This window comes from Entelurus aequoreus, linkage group LG16 (genome assembly GCF_033978785.1).
Source record: "Entelurus aequoreus isolate RoL-2023_Sb linkage group LG16, RoL_Eaeq_v1.1, whole genome shotgun sequence".
Lineage (NCBI taxonomy): Eukaryota > Metazoa > Chordata > Actinopteri > Syngnathiformes > Syngnathidae > Entelurus > Entelurus aequoreus.
In genome coordinates this window covers 11,348,312-11,367,661 of record NC_084746.1, presented here as the reverse complement: position 1 = coordinate 11,367,661, position 19,350 = coordinate 11,348,312, and the positions used below count along the sequence as shown (strand labels likewise).

Genomic DNA, 19,350 nt, shown 5'->3' with positions numbered 1-19,350 from the left:
AACTAAAATAATGCTATTTGGTAACAGTAGAAGAGAAAGTCAGACACAAATACAAATAGACAGAGTAGACATTGAAAGGGTAAAAGAAAACACATTTTTGGGTGTAATAATAGATGATAAAATGAATTGGAAACCTCTTGTAAAAAATATACAACCTAAAGTAGCAAGAAGCACGTCAATAATGAATAAAACTAAACATGTTGTAGACCAAAAATCACTTCATAATCTCAAAATGTTTCAATCTCTATAAAAACGACATTTGTAAAGTTACAAAGGACTTAAAGTTAGTAATATTTGCAGATGATACAACTGTGTTTTGTACAGGAGACAACACACAGAAGATAATACAAATAATAACAGAAGAAATGAACACATTAAAAAGATGGTTTGACAAACACAGACTATCTTTGAATCTCAGGAAAACTAAAATAATGCTATTTAGGAGAAAAGAAAGTCAGACACAAATACAAATAGACGGAGTAGACATTGAAAGGGTAAAACACATTTGTGGGTGTAATAATAAATAAAATTAACTGGAAACCTCATGTAAAAAATACACAACATAAAGTAGCAAGAAGCACGTCAATAATGAATAAAGCAAAACATGTTCTAGACCAAAAATGACTTCATATTCTCTACTGCTCACTAGTGTTACATATCTGACTTATTGTGTAGAAATATGGGAAATAACTACAAAAGTACACTTCATTCACTAACTGTGTTACAAAAAAGATCAGTTATAATAATACATAATGTTGGATATAGAGAACGTACAAACACTTTATTTATTAAATCCCAATTATTAACATTCAATGATTTGGTGCATTTGCAAACATCTAAAATGATGCAAACTATAACCTGCTAGTCAAGAATGTACAACAATTATTTTCAACTAAAGAGGATAAATATAATCTTGGAGGAAAATGTAATTTAAAACATTTGTATGCACGTACAACACTGAACACCTTAAGTATATCAGTATGTGGAATTAGATTATGGAATGGATTAAGTAAAGAAATGAAAAAAAACAGCAATATGATTCACTTTAAGAGACTGTTGAAACTACAAGTGTTCACTAAGTGCACACATCAAGAATTATGATCAACATCTTGAATCTTTTTTTAAATGTTTTTATTGAGACAAAGATTATTTATGTATTTAATATTTGCATGCTTACAATGGTATATTATTTATTTATTAGAGTGTTACTTAATGAAACAGGTGTTGTTTGTAATTAAGACTGCAGCAATCCATCAGTTTGTTCCATTAATGTGTTTTAGAGAAAAAAAATGTCATACACATCCTTTTTCTTTCCTAATAAATGCACATCAACATTGTGCACGTTCAACATGTGTGCATTAATAAGGACTAAACACATCCTGTCTGCTCTCATGTGCGCTCTATTGTAGCGACCCTGTGGAAACTATGACCACCTGTTTAAAGTTCTGGGTAACTTCACACCAGTGGATAAACACTGCAAGTATATATATAATGTAGTAACAGACACCTTCATAACAATATGTAATATGTACAATATACACACTGCAAGTATATATATAATGTAGTAACAGACACCTTCATAACAATATGTAATATGTACAATATACACACTGCAAGTATATATATAATGTAGTAACAGACACCTTCATAACAATATGTAATATGTACAATATACACACTGCAAGTATATATATAATGTAGTAACAGACACCTTCATAACAATATGTAATATGTACAATATACACACTGCAAGTATATATATAATGTAGTAACAGACACCTTCATAACAATATGTAATATGTACAATATACACAATATACACACTGCAAGTGTATATATAATGTAGTAACAGACACCTTCATAACAATATGTAATATGTACAATATACACACTGCAAGTATATATATAATGTAATAACAGACACCTTCATAACAATATGTAATATGTACAATATACACACTGCAAGTATATATATAATGTAGTAACAGACACCTTCATAACAATATGTAATATGTACAATATACACACTGCAAGTATATATATAATGTAATAACAGACACCTTCATAACAATATGTAATATGTACAATATACACACTGCAAGTATATATATGATGTAGTAACAGACACCTTCATAACAATATGTAATATGTACAATATACACACTGCAAGTATATATATAATGTAGTAACAGACACCTTCATAACAATATGTAATATGTACAATATACACACTGCAAGTATATATAATGTAGTAACAGACACCTTCATAACAATATGTAATATGTACAATATACACACTGCAAATATATATAATGTAATAACAGACACCTTCATAACAATATGTAATATGTACAATATACACACTGCAAGTATATATATGATGTAGTAACAGACACCTTCATAACAATATGTAATATGTACAATATACACACTGCAAGTATATATATATAATGTAGTAACAGACACATTCATAACAATATGTAATATGTACAATATACACACTGCAAGTATATATATAATGTAGTAACAGACACCATAACAATATGTAATATGTACAATATACACACTGCAAGTATATATATAATGTAGTAACAGACACCTTCATAACAATATGTAATATGTACAATATACACACTGCAAATATATATAATGTAATAACAGACACCTTCATAACAATATGTAATATGTACAATATACACACTGCAAGTATATATATGATGTAGTAACAGACACCTTCATAACAATATGTAATATGTACAATATACACACTGCAAGTATATATATAATGTAGAAACAGACACCTTCATAACAATATGTAATATGTACAACATACACACTGCAAGTATATATATAATGTAGTAACAGACACCTTCATACTACTTGACACAGGTCAATAAATAAAAGGATTGTATGTTCTCTATATCCAACATGATGTACTATTCTGACTGACCTCCATCGTAACACAGTTAGTGAATGCAGTGTACAATTGTAGTTATTTTCACATATTTCCACACAATAACTCAAATATGGTAGTACTAGTGAGCAGTAGATATGGAGGCATTTTTGGTGTGGATTTGAACGGTGATTTTCAAACTGTAGTACTCGGCCTCTATCCAGAATCACTTGATTAAAGTACAGTCTTTTATTTTCCTATATTCAAACACAGTGTTACCGTTCAAACTGTGTGTAATGTTACAGTATGTTAAATATACATGTTAAATACAAACTCTGCCTTGTTTTTAATGAGTACTTAGGACTGCTACGCTACTGTATATTAATGCCGGTCATTAAGGTGGTACTTAATGAATACTTAGGTCTACTACGCTACTGTATTTTAATGTTGTCATTTGGGTGGTACTTAATGAATACTTAGGTCTACTACGCTACTGTATTTAATGTTGTCATTATGGTGGTACTTAATGAATACTTAGGTCTACTACACTACTGTATTTAATGTTGTCATTATGGTGGTACTTAATGAATACTTAGGTCTACTACACTACTGTATTTAATGTTGTCATAGTGACACTTGGAGAGCCAAGTGTTTTCAAAATAAAATGCATCAGCTTTGTTGACAAATGACAAATGTTCAAAGACTACATCCATGAGGTTAATAGTATTTATACATATATTTAATGTTAAAGACTACATCTATGAGGTTAATAGTATTTATACATATATTTAATGTTAAAGACTACATCTATGAGGTTAATAGTATTTATACATATATTTAATGTGTAAAAACTACATCTATGAGGTTAATAGTATTTATACATATATTTAATGTGTAAAGACTACATCTATGAGGTTAATAGTATTTATACATATATTTAATGTGTAAAGACTACATCAATGAGGTTAATAGTATTTATACATATATTTAATGTTAAAGACTACATCAATGAGGTTAATAGTATTTATACATATATTTAATGTTAAAGACTACATCTATGAGGTTAATAGTATTTATACATATATTTAATGTTAAAGACTACATCTATGAGATTAATAGTATTTATACATTTATACATATATTTAAGGTTTAAAGACTACATCTATGAGGTTAATAGTATTTATACATATATTTAATGTGTAAAGACTACATCTATGAGGTTAATAGTATTTATACATATATTTAATGTGTAAAGACTACATCTATGAGGTTAATAGTATTTATACATATATTTAATGTTAAAGACTACATCAATGAGGTTAATAGTATTTATACATATATTTAATGTTAAAGACTACATCTATGAGGTTAATAGTATTTATACATATATTTAATGTTAAAGACTACATCTATGAGATTAATAGTATTTATACATTTATACATATATTTAACGTTTAAAGACTACATCTATGAGGTTAATAGTATTTATACATATATTTAATGTTAAAGACTACATCTATGAGGTTAATAATATTTATACATATATTTAATGTTAAAGACTACATCTATGAGGTTAATGGTATTTATACATATATTTAATGTTAAAGACTACATCTATGAGGTTAATAGTATTTATACATATATTTAATGTTAAAGACTACATCTATGAGGTTAATAGTATTTATACATATATTTAATGTGTAAAGACTACATCTATGAGGTTAATAGTATTTATACACATATTTAATGTTAAAGACTACATCAATGAGGTTAATAGTATTTATACATATATTTAATGTTAAAGACTACATCTATGAGGTTAATAGTATTTATACATATATTTAATGTTAAAGACTACATCTATGAGGTTAATAGTATTTATACATATATTTAATGTTAAAGACTACATCTATGAGGTTAATAGTATTTATACATATATTTAATGTTAAAGACTACATCTATGAGGTTAATAGTATTTATACATATATTTAATGTTAAAGACTACATCTATGAGATTAATAGTATTTATACATTTATACATATATTTAACGTTTAAAGACTACATCTATGAGGTTAATAGTATTTATACATATATTTAATGTTAAAGACTACATCTATGAGGTTAATAGTATTTATACATACCGGTATATTTAATGTTAAAGACTACATCTATGAGGTTAATAATATTTATACATATATTTAATGTTAAAGACTACATCTATGAGGTTAATGGTATTTATACATATATTTAATGTTAAAGACTACATCTATGAGGTTAATAGTATTTATACATATATTTAATGTTAAAGACTACATCTATGAGGTTAATAGTATTTATACATATATTTAATGTGTAAAGACTACATCTATGAGGTTAATAGTATTTATACACATATTTAATGTTAAAGACTACATCAATGAGGTTAATAGTATTTATACATATATTTAATGTTAAAGACTACATCTATGAGGTTAATAGTATTTATACATATATTTAATGTTAAAGACTACATCTATGAGGTTAATAGTATTTATACATATATTTAATGTTAAAGACTACATCTATGAGGTTAATAGTATTTATACATATATTTAATGTTAAAGACTACATCTATGAGGTTAATAGTATTTATACATATATTTAATGTTAAAGACTACATCTATGAGATTAATAGTATTTATACATTTATACATATATTTAACGTTTAAAGACTACATCTATGAGGTTAATAGTATTTATACATATATTTAATGTTAAAGACTACATCTATGAGGTTAATAGTATTTATACATATATTTAATGTTAAAGACTACATCTATGAGGTTAATAGTATTTATACATATATTTCATGTTTAAAGACTACATCTATGAGGTTAATAGTATTTATACATATATTTAATGTTAAAGACTACATCTATGAGGTTAATAGTATTTATACATATATTTAATGTTAAAGACTACATCTATGAGGTTAATAGTATTTATACATATATATTTAATGTTAAAGACTACATCTATGAGGTTAATAGTATTTATACATTTATTTAATGTTTAAAGACTACATCTATGAGGTTAATAGTATTTATACATATATTTAATGTTAAAGACTACATCTATGAGGTTAATAGTATTTATACATATATTTAATGTTAAAGACTACATCAATGAGGTTATTAGTATTTATACATATATTTAATGTTAAAGACTACATCTATGAGGTTAATAGTATTTATACATATATTTAATGTTAAAGACTACATCTATGAGGTTAATAGTATTTATACATATATTTAATGTTAAAGACTACATCTATGAGGTTAATAGTATTTATACATATATTTAATGTTTAAAGACTACATCTATGAGGTTAATAGTATTTATACATATATTTAATGTTAAAGACTACATCTATGAGGTTAATAGTATTTATACATATATTTAATGTTAAAGACTACATCAATGAGGTTATTAGTATTTATACATATATTTAATGTTAAAGACTACATCTATGAGGTTAATAGTATTTATACATATATTTAATGTTAAAGACTACATCTATGAGATTAATAGTATTTTAATCATTTATACATATATTTAACGTTTAAAGACTACATCTATGAGGTTAATAGTATTTATACATATATTTAATGTGTAAAGACTACATCTATGAGGTTAATAGTATGCATACATATATTTAATGTTAAAGACTACATCTATGAGGTTAATAGTATTTATACATATATTTAATGTTAAAGACTACATCTATGAGGTTAATAGTGTTTATACATATATTTAATGTTAAAGACTACATCTATGAGATTAATAGTATTTATACATTTATACATATATTTAACGTTTAAAGACTACATCTATGAGGTTAATAGTATTTATACATATATTAATGTTAAAGACTACATCAATGAGGTTAATAGTATTTATACATATATTTAATGTTAAAGACTACATCTATGAGGTTAATAGTATTTATACATATATTTAATGTTAAAGACTACATCTATGAGATTAATAGTATTTATACATTTATACATATATTTAACGTTTAAAGACTACATCTATGAGGTTAATAGTATTTATACATATATTTAATGTGTAAAGACTACATCTATGAGGTTAATAGTATTTATACATATATTTAATGTTAAAGACTACATCCATGAGGTTAATAGTATTTATACATATATTTAATGTGTAAAGACTACATCTATGAGGTTAATAGTATTTATACATATATTTAATGTTAAAGACTACATCTATGAGATTAATAGTATTTATACATTTATACATATATTTAACGTTTAAAGACTACATCTATGAGGTTAATAGTATTTATACATATATTTAATGTTAAAGACTACATCCATGAGGCTAATAGTATTTATACATATATTTAATGTTTAAAGACTACATCTATGAGATTAATAGTATTTATACATATATTTAATGTGTAAAGACTACATCTATGAGGTTAATAGTATTTATACATATATTTAATGTTAAAGACTACATCTATGAGGTTAATAGTATTTATACATATATTTAATGTTAAAGACTACATCTATGAGGTTAATAGTATTTATACATATATTTAATGTTAAAGACTACATCTATGAGGTTAATAGTATTTATACATATATTTAAAGGCCTACTGAAACGCACTACTACCGACCACGCAGTCTGATAGTTTATATATCAATGATGAAATCTTAACATTATAACACATGCCAATACGGCCGGGTTAACTTATAAAGTGACATTTTAAATTTGCCGCTAAACTTCCGGTTCGAAACGCCTCTGAGGATGACGTATGCGCGTGACGTAGACCGGCGAACACGGGTATGCCTTCCACATTGAAGCCAATACGAAAAAGCTCTGTTTTCATTTCATAATTCCACAGTATTCTGGGCATCTGTGTTCTTGAATCTGTTGCAATCATGTTCATTGCATTATGGAGAAGGAAGCTGAGCAAGCAAAGAAGAAAGTTGTCGGTGCGAAATGGACGTATTTTTCGAACGTAGTCAGCAACAACAGTACACAGCCGGCGCTTCTTTGTTTACATTCCCGGAAGATGCAGTCAAGATGGAAGAACTCGGATAACAGAGACTCTAACCAGGAGGACTTTTGACTTCGATACACAGACGCCTGTAGAGAACTGGGACAACACAGACTCTTACCAGGATTACTTTGATTTGGATGACAAAGACGCAGACGTGCTACTGTGAGTATGCAGCTTTGGCTTCTAAACATTTGATCGCTTGACCGTATGTGCGCAACTTTTTTTTGCGTATGTACGTAACTTTTTAAAAATATATAAGCTTTATGAACCTTGGGTTAGGTGAACGGTCTTTTGGGCTGAGTGATTGTGTGTGTTGATCAGGTGTTTGAATTGTATTGGCGTGTTCTATGGAGCTAGGAGCTAGCAGAGGAGCTAGGAGCTAGCGTAACAAACACGCAGGTGTTTTTATGCAGGATTAATTTGTGGCATATTAAATATAAGCCTGGTTGTGTTGTGGCTAATAGAGTATATATATGTCTTGTGTTTATTTACTGTTGTAGTCATTCCCAGCTGAATATCAGGTCACCCCCGGCTCTCACAGCATCTTCCCTATCTGAATAGCTTCCACTCCCCACTAGTCCTTCACTTGCACTTTACTCATCCACAAATCTTTCATCCTCGCTCAAATTAATGGGGAAATTGTCGCTTTCTCGGTCCGAATCTCTCTCACTTCATGCGGCCATCATTGTAAACAATAGGGAACTTTGCGTATATGTTCAACTGACTACGTCACGCTACTTCCGGTAGGGGCAAGCCTTTTTTTTATCAGATACCAAAAGTTGCAATCTTTATCGTCGTTGTTCTATACTAAATCCTTTCAGCAAAAATATGGCAATATCGCGAAATGATCAAGTATGACACATAGAATAGATCTGCTATCCCCGTTTAAATAAAAAAAATTCATTTCAGTAGGCCTTTAATGTTAAAGACTACATCAATGAGGTTAATAGTATTTATACATATATTTAATGTTAAAGACTACATCAATGAGGTTAATAGTATTTATACATATATTTAATGTTAAAGACTACATCTATGAGGTTAATAGTATTTATACATATATTTAATGTTAAAGACTACATCTATGAGGTTAATAGTATTTATACATATATTTAATGTTAAAGACTACATCTATGAGATTAATAGTATTTATACATTTATACATATATTTAACGTTTAAAGACTACATCCATGAGGTTAATAGTATTTATACATATATTTAATGTGTAAAGACTACATCTATGAGGTTAATAGTATTTATACATATATTTAATGTGTAAAGACTACATCCATGAGGTTAATAGTATTTATACATATATTTAATGTGTAAAGACTACATCTATGAGGTTAATAGTATTTATACATTTATACATATATTTAACGTTTAAGACTACATCTATGAGGTTAATAGTATTTATACATATATTTAATGTTAAAGACTACATCCATGAGATTAATAGTATTTATACATATATTTAATGTTAAAGACTACATCTATGAGGTTAATAGTATTTATACATATATTTAATGTGTAAAGACTACATCCATGAGGTTAATAGTATTTATACATATATTTAATGTTAAAGACTACATCTATGAGGTTAATAGTATTTATACATATATTTAACGTTTAAGACTACATCTATGAGGTTAATAGTATTTATACATATATTTAATGTTAAAGACTACATCCATGAGATTAATAGTATTTATACATATATTTAATGTTTAAAGACTACATCTATGAGATTAATAGTATTTATACATATATTTAATGTTAAAGACTACATCTATGAGGTTAATAGTATTTATACATATATTTAATGTTAAAGACTACATCTATGAGGTTCATAGTATTTATACATATATTTAATGTTAAAGACTACATCTATGAGGTTAATAGTATTTATACATATATTTAATGTGTAAAGACTACATCTATGAGGTTAATATTTATACATATATTTAATGTGTAAAGACTACATCTATGAGGTTAATAATATTAATACATATATTTAATGTGTAAAGACTACATCTATGAGGTTAATAGTATTTATACATATATTTAACGTTTAAGACTACATCTATGAGGTTAATAGTATTCATACATATATTTAATGTGTAAAGACTACATCTATGAGGTTAATAGTATTTATACATATATTTAATGTTAAAGACTACATCCATGAGGTTAATAGTATTTATACATATATTTAATGTTAAAGACTACATCTATGAGGTTAATAGTATTTATACATATATCTAATGTTAAAGACTACATCAATGAGGTTAATAATATTTATACATATATTTAATGTTAAAGACTACATCTATGAGGTTAATAGTACTTATACATATATTTAATGTTAAAGACTACATTTATGAGGTTAATAGTATTTATCAGAGGTGTGGACTCGAGTCACATGACTTGGACTCGAGTCAGACTCGAGTCATGAATTTGATGACTTTAGACTCGACTTGACAAAATATAAAGAGACTTGCAACTCGACTTAGACTTTAACATCAATGACTTGTGACTTCACTTGGACTTGAGCCTTTTGACTTGACATGACTTGCTACTTTTCCCAAAACCTAAAGCTTAAAAAGTTATTTGGGAGCGCTCCGTAGCTTTCATTTTGTACGTGTCTGTCTATCAGCGTGTGTGCTGCTTGTCAGCGTGTGTGCTGTCAGTACAACAGCCAATCAAATTAGATCTACATTGTTTTCATCACACAGCATTCAGCCAATCAAATTGCAGGACAACCAATGAACAAGAGTTGTCAAACAATGCGCCAGTGAGAAAGATTTATACCAAAGTTGGTTTCGTTCGGGTATAAAAACTACGACTCGGTCAACAAAAAACGAATTGCCGTATGCAAATTACGCAGTTCGAATATTACAGACGGAGACGCAACAACTTCCAACTTCGTTCGACATTTGAAGTTGCACAAAGAAGGGTAAGTTTTGAATGTAAGATAACGTTTATTGGCTAAGTAACATGACTTTTATTTGCTGTGTAGTTAAATCAGTGAGGCTGTAAACTCACTGCTAACGTTATAACCATAGACATCTTATAAGTAGACGCAGCATCGAGGGCTACTGCCTACTGGCGCAGACGAGACGCGGGGCCGCCATCTTGGAGTGGTGATCCGCTCCACTCAGTGCAATTCATTTGGCAGGAGCAATGAACTGTCAGCGCATTTAATTAATCTTACCTCACTGAATACCACTGATTTTCACACGCTTTTTTGTCATACGTGTAGCTATGATAAAGGACACATGTTTTATTATTCATAGTTTGCTTAACAGTAATATAATATTCTTATATTCTATAAGTGACCAGACGTCCGAGATCAAAACTGGGAATATAATCCCAGAGAAGGGGGAAAAAAACGGTCAGCTATTTTCAAGTTGAAGAAACAATATGATTACGTTATATATACATGCGTATATCCTACATAAACAATGTATGAATACATTAGATATCTATATATCTTATAGACCGTATATTCTGTCTTGACACTTTGTATTGATATTTTCTATTACATTCTTCCCTTAAATGATCATGTTTACAGTGATTGTTATATATGTATTTTGTATGTATTTCGCTTTGGATAAAAGCGTCTGCCAAATACTTAAACATATATAAGCACCTGAAAGTCTTTATATCAGCTAAAACCACCAATCTGTTTCACTGGATTCAGAATAAAACCAAATGCTGTCTTACCCAACAATGTTAGTATTTGAATATTGTTACTTGAAGACTTATTCCTGGTTACAATTATACTGTTAAGAAAGTATTGTCTTATATTTTGCCTAAAATGAGAATGCACCATAATCAGTGGCGGCTGGTGAATTTTGTTTTAGGTGGGGCTGAAAGTTTGTAAACCAAACCCCTGTAGGGGCGTCATCCTCCCCCAGAAGATTTATTTGTGATTTTCACATACAAATATTGAAGATCTTTGCTCCTTCTCAACTCTGTGGTAATGTTATTGTCATAAAATACAACCAATAGTACATTAATGTTAAATCTTACTTGTGAAAAGTAATCCCCCGATTCCTATTTTCAACAGTCCGCTCATTTGAGCAGGAAAACGCTGAACACCATCTTTGTTTTCTACCTGTCAACTGTCAGTTTAGGCTGCTCGCCTGCTCCTCATCACCACTTCAAGATGCAAATTGCTCGCGTCACAGCAACCAATACTGCGTCTACTTATAAGATGTCTATGGTTATAACGTCATTGCAAACACGGCAATATGTTGCATCCACTGCAGTTTGCTACCTTATTCATACTTTTTATCAAGTGCTTTTTTTAAGCAGGGTTGCATGAGGTACCTAAACATAACGTTACGTTAGTCAATGTATCACACACAGTAACATAACGTTAGACGGCGGTCAGCAGCACCGCATATTTTAGCCACCTACAAAAAGACAAACAGTCAAATAAAGGTCAGTTAAAATGTATACTATATTAAGAATATGTGTACATATTGCATAGGGCCCTGACATCTAAGAAGTACAACTCTGTTCATTGTTATGTTCATGTATTTGTTATGTTTTTCATGTGTACGCACACATAAACACACATACAGTATGAGATGAGATCAATGAGATAAGGTAAGAACAGAATAGAAACTGCTGTGGAACTAGTTACAATGCAATATGCCATGGAAATACAATGTTAACACTTTTGTACAAATAAGGACAGTTTCACTTGTTTTTGCAAATGTGTTTATTCTGTAAAGGAATACGTTAAATGTTTAAAATTGTTTAAACTATTAAAATGACTGGTTAATAGTGCTATTATGAATTGCAATGTCAGTACTATTTTTTTTCTTGCTATTTCAAATGCACTTGTTTTAATAAATAAATACAGCGTTTTAAAAGCATACACAATCTGTGTAAAAATATTAGTCTGCGGTTAAAAGGACTTGAAAGGACTCGAAACTCAAAATGCAGGACTTGTGACTTGACTTGAGACTTTCCAGTCTTGACTTTGGACTTGACTCGGGACTTGCCTGTCTTGACTCGGGACTTGACTCGAGACTTGAGGGCAAAGACTTGAGACTTACTTGTGACTTGCAAAGCAATGACTTGGTCCCACCTCTGGTATTTATACATATATTTAATGTTAAAGACTACATCTATGAGGTTAATAGTATTTATACATATATTTAATGTGTAAAGACTACATCTATGAGGTTAACAATATTAATACATATATTTAATGTGTAAAGACTACATCTATCAGGTTAATAGTATTTATACATATATTTAATGTTAAAGACTACATCTATGAGATTAATAGTATTTATACATTTATACATATGTTTAACGTTTAAAGACTACATCTATGAGGTTAATAGTATTTATACATATATTTAATGTTAAAGACTACATCTATGAGGTTAATAGTATTTATACATATATTTAATGTTAAAGACTACATCTATGAGGTTAATAGTATTTATACATATATTTAATGTGTAAAGACTACATCTATGAGGTTAATAGTATTTATACATATATTTAATGTTAAAGACTACATCTATGAGGTTAATAGTATTTATACATATATTTAATGTTAAAGACTACATTTACGAGGTTAATAGTATTTATACATATATTTAATGTGTAAAGACTACATCTATGAGGTTAATAGTATTTATACATATATTTAATGTTAAAGACTACATCTATGAGGTTAATAGTATTTATACATATATGTAATGTTAAAGACTACATTTATGAAGTTAATAATATTTATACATATATTTAATGTGTAAAGACTACATCTATGAGGTTAATAGTATTTATACATATATTTAATGTTAAAGACTACATCTATGAGGTTAATAGTATTTTTACATATATTTAATGTGTAAAGACTACATCTATGAGGTTAATAGTATTTATACATATATGTAATGTTAAAGACTACATTTATGAAGTTAATAATATTTATACATATATTTAATGCGTAAAGACTACATCTATGAGGTTAATAGTATTTATACTTGGTAAGTTGCAGTTGACTTACGTCCAGAAATAGACAAGCAGGCATTAATGACGTCATCACTTACCTGCGCCTCCACACGCCCAACAACAACAACACCACCACCGCCACCAACTGCTTCCATTGAAGAAAAAACAAACAAAAAGAAGAATATTCCCGCGGCGCCTGTTCGAACTTTGTTGACGCCACAAACGAACTGGTTGGGGTCCGAATTGGCAGCAAACTTGAAGCCGCCCGAAAGTCCAGGAAACACAACAATGGCGATTGCGCGCGCAAAGCGATTCGAGACCTCGCTATTTCCTGCTTCTCCTGACAATTCCCTCATTAATCGGCAGCTATTCCTTGTTGGGAGTCATTTAATTTGCCTGCGTGGGAAAAAAAAAATCTCCCAGCGTAGGGGAAAAAAAAAAAAAAAGCACTTGAAGAGCGGAAAGTTGCACGGTGTGGAGTCTTCTTGAGAGGCGATGCAAGGTGCTCACCTCGCTAATCCCCACACACACTCCACTACTACTACTACTACTACTACACACCCACGCCCACGCTACTACTGCGTGTGTGTGTGTGTGTGTGTGTGTGTGTGTGTGTGTGTGGAGGACAGCTCCGTGACCTTCGTGTTTTGGCACTGCCCCACCTTTCTGACACGACGTGCCCGTACAGGCGTGGGAGTGTGTCTGTACCACAAAATGTGCCGTTGGCAAACGAGTCGAGTCTTTTGAGCGGCTCTTTTACGTCAACGACGAGAACCGGGTTGATCGCAGTTGTGAGCGGAGAGTCAACTTTTCTGACACGACGTGCCCGTACAGGCGTGGGAGTGTGTCTGTACCACAAAATGTGCCGTTGGCAAACAAGCCGAGTATTTTGAACGGCTCATTTAATTCAACGACGAGAACCGGGTTGATCGCAGTTTTAAGCGGAGAGTCAACTTTTCTGACACGATGTGCCCGTACAGGCGTGGGAGTGTTTCTGTACCACAAAATGTGCCGATGGCGAATGAACCGAGTATTTTGAACTGCTCTTTTAATTCAACGACGAGAACCGGGTTGATCGCAGTTGTGAGCAGAGAGTCAACTTTTCTGACACGACGTGTCCGTACAGGCGTGGGAGTGTTTCTGTATGACAAAATGTGCCTTTTGCGAACGAGTGTAGTCTTTTGAACGGCTCTTTTACGTCAACGGCGAGAACCGGGTTGATCCCAGTTGTGAGCGGAGAGTCAACTTTTCTGACACGTGTGGGAGTGTTTCTGTACCACACGTACCATTGGCAAACGAGTCGAGTCTTTTGAACGGCTCGTTTACGTCAACGGCGAGAACCGGGTTGATCCCAGTTGTGAGCGCAGAGTCAACTTTTCTGACACAACGTGCCCGTACAGGCGTGGGAGTGTTTCTGTACGACAAAATGTGCCGTTTGCGAACGAGTCAAGTCTTTTGAACGGCTCTTTTACGTCAAAGACGAGAACCGGGTTGATCCCAGTTGTGAGCGGAGAGTCAACTTTTCTGACACGTGTGGGAGTGTTTCTGTACCACACATGTGCCGTTGGCGAACGAGTCGAGTCTTTTAAACGGCTCTTTTACGTCAACGGCGAGAACCGGGTTGATCCCAGTTGTGAGAGGAGAGTCAACTTTTCTGACACGACGTGCCCGTACAGGCGTGGGAGTGTTTCTGTACCACACGTGTGCCGTTGGCGAACGAGTCAAGACTTTTGAACGGCTCTTTTACGTCAAAGACGAGAACCGGGTTGATCCCAGTTGTGAGAGGAGAGTCAACTTTTCTGACACGACTTGCCCATACAGGTGTGGCAGTGTTTCTGTAAAGCACATGTACCGTTGGCGAACGATTCGAGTCTTTTGAACGGCTCTTTTAATTCAACGACGTGAACCGGGTTGATCCCAGTTGTGAGCGGAGAGTCAACTTTTCTGACACGTGTGGGAGTGTTTCTGTACCACACATGTGCCGTTGGCGAACGAGTCGAGTCTTTTGAACGGCTCTTTTACGTCAACGACGAGAACCGGGTTAATCGCAGTTGTGAGCGGAGAGTCAACTTTTCTGACACGACGTGCCCGTACAGGCGTGGGAGTGTTTCTGTACCACAAAATGTGCCGTTGGCGAATGAATCAAGTCTTTTGAACGGCTCTTTTACGTCAACGACGAGAACCGGGTTGATCCCAGTTGTGAGCGGAGAGTCAACTTTTCTGACACGACGTGCCCGTACAGGCGTGGGAGTGTTTCTTTACCACAAAATGTGCCGTTGGCGAATGAACCGAGTATTTTGAACGGCTCTTTTAATTCAACGACGAGAACCGGGTTGATCGCAGTTGTAAGCGGAGAGTCAACTTTTCTGACACGACGTGCCCGTACAGGCGTGGGAGTGTTTCTGTAAGACAAATTGTGCCGTTGGCAAACGAGTCGAGTATTTTGAATGGCTCTTTTAATTCAACGATGAGAACCGGGTTGATCGCAGTTGTGAGCGGAGAGTCAACTTTTCTGACACGACGTGCCCGTACAGGCGTGGGAGTGTGTCTGTACCACAAAATGTGCCGTTGGCAAACGAGCCGAGTATTTTGAACGGCTCATTTAATTCAACGACGAGAACCGGGTTGATCCCAGTTGTGAGCGCAGAGTCAACTTTTCTGACACGACGTGCCCGTACAGGCGTGGGAGTGTTTCTGTACCACAAAATGTGCCGTTGGCAAACGAATCAATTCTTTTGAACGGCTCTTTTACGTCAACGACGAGAACCGAGTTGATCCCAGTTGTGAGCGGACAGTCAACTTTTCTGACACGACGTGCCCGTACAGGCGTGGGAGTGTTTCTGTATCACACGTGTGCCGTTGGCGAACGAGTCAAGTCTTTTGAACGGCTCTTTTACATCAAAGACGAGAACCGGGTTGATCCCAGTTGTGAGCGGAGAGTCAACTTTTCTGACACGTGTGGGAGTGTTTCTGTACCACACATGTGCCATTGGCGAACAAGTCAAGTCTTTTAAACGGCTCTTTTACGTCAACGCCGAGAACCGGGTTGATCCCAGTTGTGAGAGGAGAGTCAACTTTTCTGACACGACTTGCCCATACAGGTGTGGGAGTGTTTCTGTACAGCACATGTACCGTTGGCGAACGATTCGAGTCTTTTGAACGGCTCTTTTAATTCAACGACGTGAACCGGGTTGATCCCAGTTGTGAGCGGAGAGTCAACTTTTCTGACACGTGTGGGAGTGTTTCTGTACCACACATGTGCCGTTGGCGAACGAGTCGAGTCTTTTGAACGGCTCTCTTACGTCAACGACGAGAACCGGGTTAATCGCAGTTGTGAGCGGAGAGTCAACTTTTCTGACACGACGTGCCCGTACAGGCGTGGGAGTGTTTCTGTACCACAAAATGTGCCGTTGGCGAACGAATCGAGTCTTTTGAACGGCTCTTTTACGTCAACGACGAGGACCGGGTTGATCCCAGTTGTGAGCGGAGAGTCAACTTTTCTGACACGACGTGCCCGTACAGGCGTGGGAGTGTTTCTGTACCACAAAATGTGCCGTTGGCGAATGAACCGAGTATTTTGAACGGCTCTTTTAATTCAACGACGAGAACCGGGTTGATCGCAGTTGTAAGCGGAGAGTCAACTTTTCTGACACGACGTGCCCGTACAGGCGTGGGAGTGTTTCTGTAAGACAAATTGTGCCGTTGGCGAACGAGTCGAGTATTTTGAATGGCTCTTTTAATTCAACGATGAGAACCGGGTTGATCGCAGTTGTGAGCGGAGAGTCAACTTTTCTGACACGACGTGCCCGTACAGGCGTGGGAGTGTTTCTGTACCACAAAATGTGCCGTTGGCGAACGAGTCGAGTCTTTTGAACGTCTCTTTTACGTTAACGGCGAAAACCGGGTTGATCCCAGTTGTGAGCGGAGAGTCAAATTTTCTGACACGACGTGCCTGTACAGGCGTGGGAGTGTTTCTGTACGACAAAATGTGCCGTTGGCGAATGAACCGAGTATTTTGAACTGCTCTTTAATTTCAACGGCGAGAACCGGGTTGATCGCAGTTGTGAGCGGAGAGTCAACTTTTCTGACACGACTTGCCCATACAGGCGTGGGAGTGTTTCTGTACCACAAAATGTGCCGTTGGCGAACGAGTCGAGTCTTTTGAACGGCTCTTTTACGTCAAAGACGAGAACCGGGTTGATCGCAGTTGTGAGCGGAGAGTCAACTTTTCTGACACGACGTGCCCGTACAGGCGTGGGAGTGTTTCTGTACAGCACATGTACCGTTGGCGAACGAATCGAGTCTTTTGAGCGGCTCTTTTACGTCAGCGGCGAAAACCGGGTTTATCCCAGTTGTGAGCGGAGAGTCAACTTTTCTGACACGACGTGCCCGTACAGGCGTGGGAGTGTTTCTTTACCACAAAATGTGCCGTTGGCAAATGAACCGAGTATTTTGAACGGCTCTTTTAATTCAACGACGAGAACCGGGTTGATCGCAGTTGTGAGCGGAGAATCAACTTTTTTGACACGACTTGCCCATACAGGCGTGGGAGTGTTTCTGTACCACAAAATGTGCCGTTGGCGAACGAGTCAAGTCTTTTGAACGGCTCTTTTACGTCAAAGACGAGAACCGGGTTGATCCCAGTTGTGAGCGGAGAGTCAACTTTTCTGACACGACGTGTCGTACAGGCGTGGGAGTGTGTCTGTACCACAAAATGTGCCGTTGGCAAACGAGTCGAGATTTTTGAGCGGCTCTTTTACGTCAACGACGATAACCGGGTTGATCCCAGTTGTGAGCGGAGAGTCAACTTTTCTGACACGACGTGCCCATACAGGCGTGGGAGTATTTTTGTACAGCACATGTACCGTTGGCGAACGAATCGAGTCTTTTGAACGGCTCTTTTACGTCAGCGGCGAGAACCGGGTTGATCGCAGTTGTGAGCGGAGAATCAACTTTTCTGACACGACTTGCCCATACAGGCGTGTGAGTGTTTCTGTACCACAAAATGTGCAGTTGGCGAACGAGTCAAGTCTTTTGAACGGCTCTTTTACGTCAAAGACGAGAACCGGGTTGATCCCAGTTGTGAGCGGAGAGTCAACTTTTCTGACACGTGTGGGAGTGTTTCTGTACCACACATGTGCCATTGGCGAACGAGTCGAGTCTTTTGAACGGCTCGTTTACGTCAACGGCGTGAACCGGGTTGATCCCAGTTGTGAGCGCAGAGTCAACTTTTCTGACACGACGTGCCCGTACAGGCGTGGGAGTGTTTCTGTACGACAAAATGTGCCGTTTGCGAACGAGTCGAGTCTTTTGAGCGGCTCTTTTACGTCAACGGCGAGAACCGGTTTGATCCCAGTTGTGAGCGGAGAGTCAACTTTTCTGACACGTGTGGGAGT

General features: G+C 34.3%; 1 protein-coding gene across 1 annotated transcript in view; it reads right to left on the bottom strand.

Moving 5' to 3' along the window:
- sema4e (semaphorin 4e) overlaps positions 1-14,576 on the bottom strand; it is a 45,316-nt gene extending 30,740 nt beyond the window's left edge. Inside the window, exon 1 of the mRNA XM_062022180.1 lies at positions 14,053-14,576. The gene's annotated coding sequence lies outside the window, so the exon portion shown is untranslated. The remainder of the gene's footprint in view (positions 1-14,052) is intronic.
- Between the last annotated feature and the right edge of the window lie 4,774 nt (positions 14,577-19,350).